Raw genomic sequence first — 12,606 nt, forward strand, 5'->3', positions numbered from 1 at the left:
TTCCAGAGATACAGACCCCGGTAACGTGACACTGAGGATTTTAACATTGCGAGGATACCAGCACCCCATACCGGGGCCAGTATCTCGGGAAGCAGGGGGTCCCCGAGACTGAAATCAACGTGGTTCAGCTCAGGAGACTTATTCCACCACTACTAGTAAGGGACCGGCCGGTCTTAGGGGCATGAGGCTTCTTGCATGCCTCATTATCCTCTGGTTTGATACATCAGTGATTAATATATGTATTCACCTTTCTTAGTCATTAGGCTGATTATATGTATTGGGCTCAATTCAGGTATTTTGTGATGTGAGGGGACTAGAGCTTTTTAAATATTATGTGATGTTATAATAAATTGATTATTGCATCGGTAAACCAGAGTGCTATTGTGGGATACTTTTGTGACGTACGTGAGGATTTGGCCCGGGATTAAAGGGGTTACACCCCAATTGGCCACCCTCTAACCTCACCAGGGAGACAAGGGGTTAACTGGGCTGAGGTCCAGAAATGTGATTCAACCCTTGTTATGACATGAAAATGCTTATTCCCCTGTGTAACTGTATTGTGTTATCCTGGTGTGTGCACTTACACACACTAGGGTTGCTGCGGGAGGGAAAGGGTTAATGTTAAAATAGTGATTATAGCCCGTTGTTCCCTTTTTCCCGCCTTTTCATGCTCCATTTTTCAGCCGTCTAAATGTATATTCCCCTGTTCCCCATGTTTTATTGTTATATCAGTGTCTGCAACACACACACTGGGGCTTAAGGGGTTAATATTATATGCAGTACTGAATAACAGGAGCCGTTCCCTGAAAACTGGTAATTTGGGAACGGAGTGAGCCAGCACCCTGATTCTTGGTGGACAGCCTCAGGGTAACCCCCCAAGAACACACCTATTAAAAATATAACTTTGTCATAAGGGAAACATATATTTTTGATAAAGTGCCTTTCTGTTGCAGTTTTTGTACAGGCAGGATGCTAGGGTCTCTGCCTGCCCTTTGTAATGCATGAGGAACCAAATGTTTTTGACACCTATGAGCTGGGTCACTTGCTTATGCAAGCAGGACAGCTTGCTAGAATTTACATAGCCCTGTTCAAAGGGTAATTACCTAATTGTTTATGCGGGACCCAGGAAGCTAGAGTGGGGGTGAGCATTATAACTCACACTTACAGACGCCTCTGCTTCAAGAGGTCTGGGCATTGAGTGTGTAATCTACAACCAGGTGACAAATGTCCCCTATCCAGTGGTCCTTACTTCAAAGGATTTATTGATGGGGGCAAGGGTGGGGCTACCCAAGGAGGAAATCAGAATGGGTGACCTTATTAAATATAAGAATATTATGAGATGTCCTTGGCTGAACATGCTAAGAGTTACATATGTGTATTCGTGACACCAAGCCCCACCTGGGGAGTCTAACCACTTGATATCTAACAGCTACACTGGCGACACACTTTATTCGAGCTTGGCTAGTCCCACGAATTCGGGTATACCCGGGTGTATTGAGGTTTGTGACTGTTTTCTGCCCGAGTGCATTGAGTTATTTTCCAAGCAGGGATTGAAGCATTTTATTCCCGCTGGCTGCAATACTGCACAGTATATATATATATACTGCATTACAATTCATGAATTTATGCCATCTGGTAGACACGCGAAGCATTGCAGCCTATTAAATCCTAATCATTATCATTTAACAGATCAGCCGCCCATCAGCCAGGCATGAACCCAGGCTGGGAAGGCAAATGCAACGGGGCTTGTCAGAGGTGAGGAGCGGCGCATTCCAGGTATCTGCCAGGTACATACCGGGTATTTGCTCGAATAAAGTGTGTCGGTGCAGTACTAAGAGCCAGATATTAATATCTCTCTTAATTTTAATATTACACTGTAATATTTGGTCTCTGTGGGAGCGTCAGAAGTGCCGGAATGTATTAATATGTCTTGCATGCCAGTAAGTAAGCTGAACTGAAGTTATGAAGTTAGGTAGGTATTTACAGCATATATGGAATTTTGGTTCCATTCTGTTATGGTAATAAGCAGGAAGAACATCCTGCTGGAATTTACAAAAGCCTGGTGATCAAAGGCTAAATTGCCTACATTGTTTATGCTTGGCCCAGGGACCAAAGGAACTGACCAGTTAAGGGTGATATTTCACACTAAACACTGGAAGTCCAAATCAGCTTCAAAAAGCTTCAAAGGGACTTTTGCTAGACGGCTCGGTGCCGTGAGTGAAGAGAAGGGTTAAAATGATATATAAGTCAGAGTCACCCTTTACTCATTGTCTTCATGCAAAGTCTTCATGCAAATGTCTTCAGGTCTGCATGTCTTCATGCCTTTTGTTCTATACCATCTTGATTGCTGAGAGAAATGCAATGCAATGTCTTGGGATGACTGCTGTATGAACTGCCAGTCCACCTGGGACTGTTTCATCATTTCCCATCTTTAAGTAAGTGTCTATGTCTTGCCTGTTATTTGTACATTTTGTTGTGTTCACCTTTATCAAGGAATAAATTATATTTTATCATATCTAAGTCTCGTCCCAGTTCAAACCCAGGTATATATATATATTTATATATATATTTTGTGTAATATTAATACCCTGTGTAAGCTATCGTCACAACTTTCTCTCCAGTTGTGCATATTATTCTATCTCAAGCACTGTCAGTAGCTTTACTCTATAAGCGTATATACACAGATTTTGTCTCAGGATCGCAACTAGGCTCCGCCCTCCAGGCGCATCACAGCAGCCTTCGGCGGCGCGCGCAGGCCCCTGTCTGCATGTGTGCGCCGCGTGAACACTGTGCCTGGGATCCTCCTCCCCGTGACGTCACCACTATGCCTGGTCCTGCTGGCGACGCACTCGCCGCGCAGCAGGTAATCTCAAATAAGTCAGCTGCCTCTCTCCTGCTGATAATCCGGCTTCCTCCTATCAGCTCGTTGCCTATGTGTGATGTCACTACACTGCTGCTTTCCTATTGGCTGCTGCCTCCTTTTTATACCCTGTCAGGCCCTGTGCTAGTTGCTGAGCATAAACTGTTGTTTATGTCCCATGCTTGCTGCTTCCAGTTTTGTCTTTTCCTGTGCCTTGCCTGCCTCTGCGTGACCCCTGCTCGTACCTGGACCTGTCTCTTCTGTATCCCTGGACTTCGGCTTGCTTTTGGACTCCTGCTCTCTCTTCTCCTCGACCACGGCTAACGGATAACGACTACTTTTCTCTCTCCAACCCCGGGCCACGACATTCCCGAACTCTCCTACCCTGACCCGGCTCCACGACTCTGTCTCTGCACACCGGACCTGGTCCCCTGGTTGTAGGGCGGCGGTTATATACAGCCCCACCTCAGCCCCTCGGTTTAGTCCTGTTTGTGGTGAGAACACGGTACATTGGTTGGTACCGTTTATAGGGTCTGTAGCAGGTACTTTGATTGTGTGTGTGTGTGTGTGTGTGTGTGTGTGTGTGTGTGTGTGTGTGTGTGTGTGTGTGTGTGTGTGTGTGTGTGTGTTTTGTACAAACTGTTTTGAATAGAAAAACAATGAAAAAAACAAAAACAAAATAAAGTTATTGTGAGATGCATTTTATTCCCCCACATACTTTAATCAGAATTAGGGAAAGGAAAAAATAAGTTTGTCGTTTGTTAATGCTTATAGAGTATATACCTATTAGTGTGCGTACAGTATATATATATTTTTGTTTAAATGGCTCTTCTTCCTTGAAAAGTTGCAGACCCCTGCACTAGGAGCCTAATGAGTCCCTGGGTGGGCACTGCGAGTCCTTCCCTGATGGGCCTGCAGAAGCCCTGATGCATCTGACTCCTGGATGAGTCCAGTCCTGCCCAGGGGAGGGATGATGCCACCTGGTGTAAGGACATACTTCAGGTCCCGAACCATTGAGACCTATCTGCACAGCCAAGGGGGGTGGATATACCAAGGCCAAAGCATGGGGTGTCAGGGGCATGGATATGAACTATTTGCTGCCTGTACCCTTACTTCCGATAAAGTTCCCTGTGGCACTTTGCTGGCACTCCAGACTGGATTACCAACAGATGAACACCACAAACACCAAATAACCAACGATCTCCTGTCAGGGGGGAAGGGGGAAAGGGGTGTTTCTGAAGATTTATAATGTACATTTATGCTCTGAAGCTGGTCAATCTAGCGATTATAAAAAAAAAAGTAATTTGAATGCCTAGAGACTCACTGAATTAAACCCGTCTCCCGTATCAACTACTGTAACCTCCTGCTGTCCGGCCTTCCTGCCTCTCTCCTGCCGCCCCAACAATCTATCCTAAATGTTGCTGCCAGAATCACTCTACTCTTTCCTAGATCTGTCTCCGCGTCTCGCCAGCTGAAATCCCTCTCCTGGCTTCCGATCATATCCCGCATCTCACACTCCATTCTCCTCCTCACTTTTAAAGCTTTACACGCTTCTGCTCCTTCTTACATCTCAGCCCTAATTTCTCGCTGTGTGTTCCGAGCACGCACGTTCTAAGTCAAACTTCTTTGCATTTTGTCAAGGACATTGTGTTTTGAATTTTAATTAAAAATATCACCATCACAAATACAATATCTGTGACAAAAGAGTGACCAAAGACAAATAAGTTTCACATAAAATGCGTGTGCTCAGCACACACACAACATTTTTTATTTGTAATTTATATGACTGTCACGTGTATTACTGCTGTGAAGCACTATGTACATTATCGGCGCTATATAAATAAAGATATACATACATACATTGTAACACAGTTTCCCCCCTCCAATCGCAGATAGAGTGCATGTGAGGGGAATCTATATGTATCATCAGGTGTGGTGCTTTACCTGTCAGGTTCACAGGAGGCCTGAACCTCCGCCAGTGAGAGCCTGGGGTGTATCCTCTGGAACAATACTGGCAAGGTACAGCACCTCCACCTGTGTAGGATTCTAAGGGTAGAATGACCCCTAACACAAGACCACCATACAATAACCACACACACCAAAGTTATATATAAACAGTTTACTATTGGAGCAGATAAACACACTACAACAATATACATCAACCATATGACAGTCTCCATCTATAACTCTGCCCTCCTAGGGCTGGTAGACCCACACCCTATACCCAGGTGTCTCAAGAGTCCCAAGTGTTCCACAAACCACCCCTTAGGCGTGATCAGCGCCTGTGTGGTACCGGTAATGTTGGTGCACTTGGTGACTGTACCTTCCCGGGGTACAGCAGAACACTGAAAAGGACCCGTCTGTGTCCAGTGCAGAAGTTGCAGTTATGGCGTCCTCTTCTCCTCTTCCAAATAGGAAGGTCTCCCTCTGGTGATCTCACCACAAGACAGTCTCTTATCTGTGGTGAGGTAGATCTGATCCCAGACCGCACTTGTCAGGGCCGCGCAGCACTGCAGCTGTTTCCCTGAACTAACTAACTGCTAATGGGCAAAGTCCCTAACTGCAGGGGCCTTCCCTAAAGCAGGCACAAACTAGGATGCGTGGGGGCCTAGCTGGGGCCTAGGTGGTTTCTGGCCTAGTGCAGGGGCCACTTGCTCCCTGCACCTACACACCCTCCCGACTGTGTCCCAGCTCCTACTGACCTTCCTTCCTCTGCACGCCAAATGAATCTTTCTCCAGCAGGAGAATCTGGCCCTGCCATTGGCTCCCTGGCATCAGGTGGTTAGCAGCCCCAGTGGCTGCTGGGGATTGTAGTTCCTTTAGAGCCTCTTTAGCATTGGGGCCGCGTGTGCGATCGTCACTGCGCACGCGCGAGTGGGTAATGGCCGCCGCTACTCTCCTAACCCTCACTTGCTCAGGCCCTATCTCTGTAATGGCCGCCTCGGCTCCTAAGGCTACACTGCGCATGCGCGAACCTAACGCCAATCTCAAAATGTCCACGTGTCGCTTCTGCGCATGCGCGAACACCCGCAAGATGCCGGCGCCCTGTAACAGATGTCGCCGGGAGCCACCGGCGACGCACTCGCCCCCGCAGCTCCCTGACATACCATGGGGGTCCCTGTTCTCCTGCTGAGGTAAGGGGGCCAGGGGGAAGCCTGCTACACATGCATACAGATTTAGCTGCAGCTTAAAAGTTTTCAAAATGCATGATCTTTTGAAACTGTACTAACGCAAGTCAGGAATCTGCAATGAATATAATATGCAATGCACTTTCAGCAAAAGAAACACTTTAAATATTACATCACTGATGTCTCTGTGATTCTGACAGGGCCCCGTCTAATTTATATGAGGTTACCAAAGCCACAATATTTAAATAGGTGAAGGGGCGTATTCTACATGAGCCATAGTGGGCGATCGGACCTTTTCGATTAAGTTCCCCAATAATTTCAATATGGAATTATGACTAAAAACGACCCCTTCGACTCAGAGAATAAGACCCTAATGCTGAGTCCCCGGTGGTCACGGCGGCGCGCGCTATAGTGTGCGCGCCACACACCACAGCACAGCCCTCTATGTGTGTGTGTGGGCGCGCAAAGCGCTGTGACGCGTACATTAGCAGGGAAGGCAAGAATTGTGTCTTCCCGTGCCGTGACGCGGTCACGTGTTCGGCGCACAGCCAATGGCAGGGCAGATACTGTATGCCCCCCATGGCATGCCCCCTGTCATAGTCCCGCCTCCCCGCGCTCCCCTCGATCTTACAGACCGCTGATCGCGGCTGTAGTCTCTGTGCGCGCCGCCAGGCACACGTGCAGCAGGGAGGGCTGGGGCCGTAGCCCAAGGCTGCGCTTATAGTGCCGGCGACGTTGCGACTAAACAAATGCATTGCCGCTGCTGCGTGCGCTTATAGGAAGCGCGACGCGACGGCTAGGTCGCGATCGCTGGAAGTCATCTCAATTTGATTTCTCCAGCGACCGCAGCGTGACGTCACCGTCGCGTCGTCGGCACTATAATCGCATTCTGAGACTTATCTAGAGATTTTAGAGCAAGCTAAGGAATAGATTGGTCAGCAAATAAATGCACACTACAACAGGAGACAGATTATTATAGTCTTTAATTAAGCAATATAGGTACATTTGTGATTAGCACATTTGATTACAAAAAATCATTGCACTCAGAGGCAGAAATAGAGTTCCACTATAACAGGGAAAATTCGCAAATATAAAAAGAAAAATAATGAAATTGTGTATAGAATATTAGAGTCCCAGTATATAGTCAAAATAGTTTTGGTGTTAGTAATACAGGCACAGTATTAGTTTTGGTGTTAGTAATACAGGTACAGTATTAGTTTTGGTGTTAGTAATACAGGTACAGTATTAGTTTTGGTGTTAGTAATACAGGCACTGTATTAGTTTTGGTGTTAGTAATACAGGTACAGTATTAGCTTTGGTGTTAGTAATACAGGCACAGTATTAGCTTTGGTGTTAGTAATACAGGCACAGTATTAGTTTTGGTGTTAGTAATACAGGTACAGTATTAGCTTTGGTGTTAGTAATACAGGCACAGTATTAGCTTTGGTGTTAGTAATACAGGCACAGTATTAGTTTTGGTGTTAGTAATACAGGCACAGTATTAGCTTTGGTGTTAGTAATACAGGCACAGTATTAGCTTTGGTGTTAGTAATACAGGCACAGTATTAGTTTTGGTGTTAGTAATACAGGTACAGTATTAGCTTTGGTGTTAGTAATACAGGCACAGTATTAGTTTTGGTGTTAGTAATACAGGCACAGTATTAGCTTTGGTGTTAGTAATACAGGCACAGTATTAGTTTTGGTGTTAGTAATACAGGCACAGTATTTTTCCTGGAACCAGGGTCACGAATGATGTATGATTAGTTCCAGTAAGCTCAACTCATGTCCTCCCTCTTCCAAAGCATGACAAGTCCTTAATGTCTTTCTTAATTTTATTGCTGGATTAGAAAACACAGGAACTTGTGGGTGTAGTGTAGGCAGAGAGTGCTTCTCTATGTGGGATGCTTCTATGAGGTTGGACTATGGTAAGAGAGAAAGGCCTTACCAGGGGTGGATGCAGACAGGTCTGTACTCACTGTAATCTAGGGTGGAAAAGAAAGTGAGGGGCAGGGGTCACACTAAAGGTTGAGTGGGACTGCACTAACTGTCAGCAAAAGACAGGGGAGAACATGGGAAAGTCCATTAACTGGGAGGACTGGAGAAGCTGCAGTAGCAGTTCACTGATTATGTGCTCAGAGGCAAAAAATGCAACATTGTTGCATGTTACACAGGCACAGTGTGTGTATGTGGAGCCAATGCCTGCAGCTGAACTTAAGGAGCTGACAAGCAGAAGGGGGGTCGGGCAGGAATGTGATTCTTGTTCCATGACACTCCCCGTCTGGTATCTGGAGATACCACTATATAACTGGAATATGTGGAACATATGTGCAATGCATAACAAAGATAACATCACATTCTCAAACAATGCAAGAGTCCATGTCCACATAGCGATGTGACACCGGCCGGTATCACTGGTATCAAGGTCCCTTGGCCAAGGTTCTTTGGCAAAGGATGCAGGGTGGATGCACAGCTCCAGGTTTGCTGGTTGCACCACAATGTCTTTGTATAAAAGTCTCTGGCACTGTTTCCTTTTAGCCTTGTGAGAGAACAGTCCTTTTGTCTCTGTAGTTTCACCCACAGAGTGTATCCCCTTGTAGGTATACCAGCCGTGGTAGCCTGTCGCTCTATCACCTGGCGTTTGGCAGAAGGAGAGGGCTTTTGGCTCCTTGTGGGAGCGGATTACTGTCCCTGGAAAACTGGTTGTCGAATGTAATCCAATAAAGGGGGCGTCGTTCAGGGAGACTCCCTGAAGCTGAGCGCTGGGGTTGAACATTACCCGGATTTGATCGGGTTCCTGAGGGTGGTAGGCCCCAGGTGATTGGAGGTACCGACATTCTTTGCCTTCCTCCATTAGAGGTGCTGGCTTTGCGTGGCCGGTAAAGAATATCTTCTGGATGAAGACCACAAAGTTGTTTTTGGTCTCTGGTTCCCTTTGTGGGCCGCAGAGGTGCGAGGTGAACCTAGAGATGGCATGTTCTCCATTGTTTGGGAAGTGCCTCCTTGGTGAACGGAATGGTAGCGGAGTCACCCGACTGCTTAGTCCGTCTTTAGAGGGCTCCTTGACAGTTAACCTCGGGAATCCTCTATCTTCCCTCGAGGGTGTTTGTTTGTCATCGTTCCTTGTTGTCTGGAACGCTGTGCACCGTAGTTCATCGGTACATTTCTCTTGCACGAGAACATCTCCGCGTAGTTTGGTGAAACGCTTTTGTGTTTCTTTGTTGACTGCCATCGGGAGGTTGTTTTCTCCCTGGACATGACGAAGAACAGTCTCTTTTGTCCTTGTAAATCCTTTTGGGAAATGTCTCTGCAACTGTCCCCTTTTACGTGTTTGAACGAACAGTCCTTTTGACACTGTGGCTTCGCCTGTGGGGCGCAATCTTTTGCGGCTATGTCAGCCGTGGCAATTGGTTGCTCTGTTGCTTGATACTCTGTGGAGAGGAACAACTGTACGTCTTAATTGTGCCCTTGCTCGCGGGAGTATTGTCTGATTGTTTGTTGTTTTTAGGACGATCCCTTTATCGGTCACCTTTGGGAGGTTACTCTCTTCCTTCGGTGGAGTCGACTCATCATCCTTGGCTGTCTGGACTGCTGAGCATCCTAAGCCATTGTCGCATCCCATCGGCGTGAGGATGTCTTTGTTGGTCTCAGGGGTATGACCTTGTCTTTCCTCTTCACTTGGCCCTTCGGTCACTTGGAGATGGCCAAGACATGGTTCAGAGAGAGATGTGTCCACATTCTGTCACCTCCGTTCTGCGGGCATCAACGTAGTCTTGCCCGTGCTCTCTGTTAGTGCACGAGTTGCCCACTATCACCCATCCTAGGTCGAGTCTTTGGGCGTATGGCGCGTTGTGGGGTCCGTTGTGCTGTTTACGGACTTTATGTACCCTCATGATGTCCCTACCGAGCAGCAGCAGGATCTTGGCGTCTTGTTCCACCGGCCGGATGTGGTTGGCTATTCCTTTGAGGTGGGGGTAATGGAGTGCCACGTCTGGTGTGGGTATCTCGTCCCTGTTTGTGGTCATGTGGTTGCACTCGATGAGTGTGGGAAGGGGCATGTTCACTTTGCCGTCTATTGAGCATATGGTGTAGCCGTTCACTCTTCTCCCTGTGGTCTCCATTTGCCCTGCGCACGTTCTGAGAGTGTAAGGAAAGGCACCATCTTGTATGTTAAACATGTCGAAGAACTCTGACCTGACCAGTGATCGGTTGCTCTGGTCGTCGAGGATTGCGTACATCCGAATAGCCTTCTCAGGTTGTCCCTGGGGGTGCACTGCGACAAGGCATATTTTGGAGCAGGACATTTTGTCACCTTCTTTTCCGCAAACCTCAGTGCGCTGAGATGTGACGGATGTTGACTCTCCTTCTTCTTTCTCCCCGCCATGCTCCGCTATGGAGGATGGGTTCTTGAGTTGGTGGAGTGTCATCGCCTCTGGGTGTAACGCTGTCACATGCTTGTCACTCTCGCACACTGTGCATTTGATCTCTTCCTTACAGTCCCTGGCTAGATGGGTCGTGGAACCGCAGCACTTGAAGCAAACTCCGAATTCTCCAAGTAACCTCTTGCGTTCCTCTAGGGACTTCATCCTGAACCCAAAGCACTTGTTGAGTGGGTGTGGCTTCTTGTGTATGGGACATTCCCTGTTTGGGTCCCTTGGTTCCTTGTCTCCGGCGACCGACTGATCGGGAGTAGTTTGGGCCGTGGGAGGCACGTCCGTCCTGCGGGCCGAGATGGGTGTTTGGGGGTTACCATATCTCGTCGCTGGTCTCTCGTTCTTCGGGCTGCTTGCACTGTATGTGGTTTGCGCACCTAAGATGAAACTGGGATCGTTTCTTGTCTTTGCCGCTTCGCAGATGAAGCTCACGAAGAATGAGAATGGGGGGAAGACAACCTGCTTCTCCCTTTTGTATTTGGAACCTTGTGAAAGCCACCTTTCTTGGAGGTTGAAGGGTAGCTTCTCCAGGATGGGTCTCACTCCACGAGCTGAATCTAGGGCGTTGAGACCTATTAAGGAATGGTCTTTCCTTGCGAACTCCAGTTCTTGCAGCAGGTCTCCAAGATCTCGTAACTTCGAGTAGTCTTTACTCGTGATCTTGGGGAAGCTCTCGATTCTTTTGAAGAGTGAATCCTCGACTGCTTCAGGGCTGCCATAGGTCTCTTCTAGCCTTTCCCACACTAGGTCCAGACCTACTTGGGGTTGATGTGCGTTTGCCGTCCGAAGTCTCTGCGCTTGCTCCCTGGATACGTTCCCCAAGAACTTAACTAACAGGTTGAGCTCTTCCCTTGCTGAGAAGTCCAAGCTGTCGATTGCGTCTTTGAACGTGAACTTCCACGTCCGGTAGTGCTCAGGGCGGTCGTTGAAGCTGATGAGTCCTGCGTGCACCAAGTCGCGCCGGATCATGTACTTGGCTATGTCTGTCAGACCTGAGACGTCGGCGCGTTTGCCCCGTTCTGAGGTAGTTGCTGGGACGGTCTGTGCGGTCGCCTCTTCCTTGGCGTGGACGCGTGATGGCTGCTGGCCAGTGTGAGGGGCTGTTTTCTCCCGCGTGGGTGTACCTGGATTACGAGCCTGTTGTGGTGCATCCGTGTGCGCTCTGGCGTGTGGATCACTGTCGCGGCTGTGGCTATCCCAGGCAGCGTGTGCCATTGACGGAGCAGCGTCTTCTCCTCGAGGTCCTAGCGAGTCTTCGTTGTCTGTGGTGTCGCTCCCTCCGTGTTGAGATGGTGCGCTGGTGTTTACACTGAAGAGGCTCCTTACGTAGTCTTCAGTGCGTTGGGCTGGATCCTCTGAGGCTATCCGTTTGCACGGTAGCTCCCCGCCATCCTGTTGCGCGGCTGCTTCTAGGACTTCAGCTTGGGCTATGGCGGCGGCGGCTTCCTTCTCTTGATTAAGCGCCTCTAGTTCCGCATCAAATTCGGCTTTCTTACGCGCAGTGGCGGCATTGGCAGCGGCGGCGGCGGTAGCAGCGGCATTCTGCTCCTCCTCTTCTATGCGCGCTCTTTCTGTCCTTACGGCTGCCTCTCTGCGACTATATTCAGCCCTGGCACGTGCGGCCTCTGCGGCGGCTCGTGCCTTGGTAGCGTTTGTGCTTGCACTGGACGCGTTAGACTGCGCTGATCTTGCTGATCTAGATGAGTGCCTGGATATGCTTGAGCGCTGCGACGCAGTCTCCAGGAGGAGCTCTTTTCTCACGCTTTGAGCGTCTGTGATGGCGGCCCGCACGCGGCTGTCACGTGCAAGATCAATGTTATTTTGTAAGTCTCTTTCTTGCAGGCTTTCGCCGGTGTTGGTTCTGGTCAAGTAGGTGATGTATGTTTCTGACAGCCCTTGGTAGCACGAGTGATCAGACTTTATTTGAATAATTGCCTGCGCGAGCTGTTGTGCATTATCGCCAATACTAACGACATTGCGTAACTCCAATGCGGTTGTTTCCCAGGCCAACTCTAATTTAGCGCGGTGCGCTTCAATGTCGCTCTCATATTTTTCGCGGCCCTTTTGTGTCAGTGTGACTGTCCGTTTGGGCCTTGCGCCTGCCTGCGCCTGTTGCAGATGCGCAGCGGTCTCTGTATCTGAGAGATCGCTTTCCTGCGTGATGTCTGGTGAGGCTCTGAGTTCTGCC

Source organism: Ascaphus truei, chromosome 2, assembly GCF_040206685.1.
Source record: "Ascaphus truei isolate aAscTru1 chromosome 2, aAscTru1.hap1, whole genome shotgun sequence".
Lineage (NCBI taxonomy): Eukaryota > Metazoa > Chordata > Amphibia > Anura > Ascaphidae > Ascaphus > Ascaphus truei.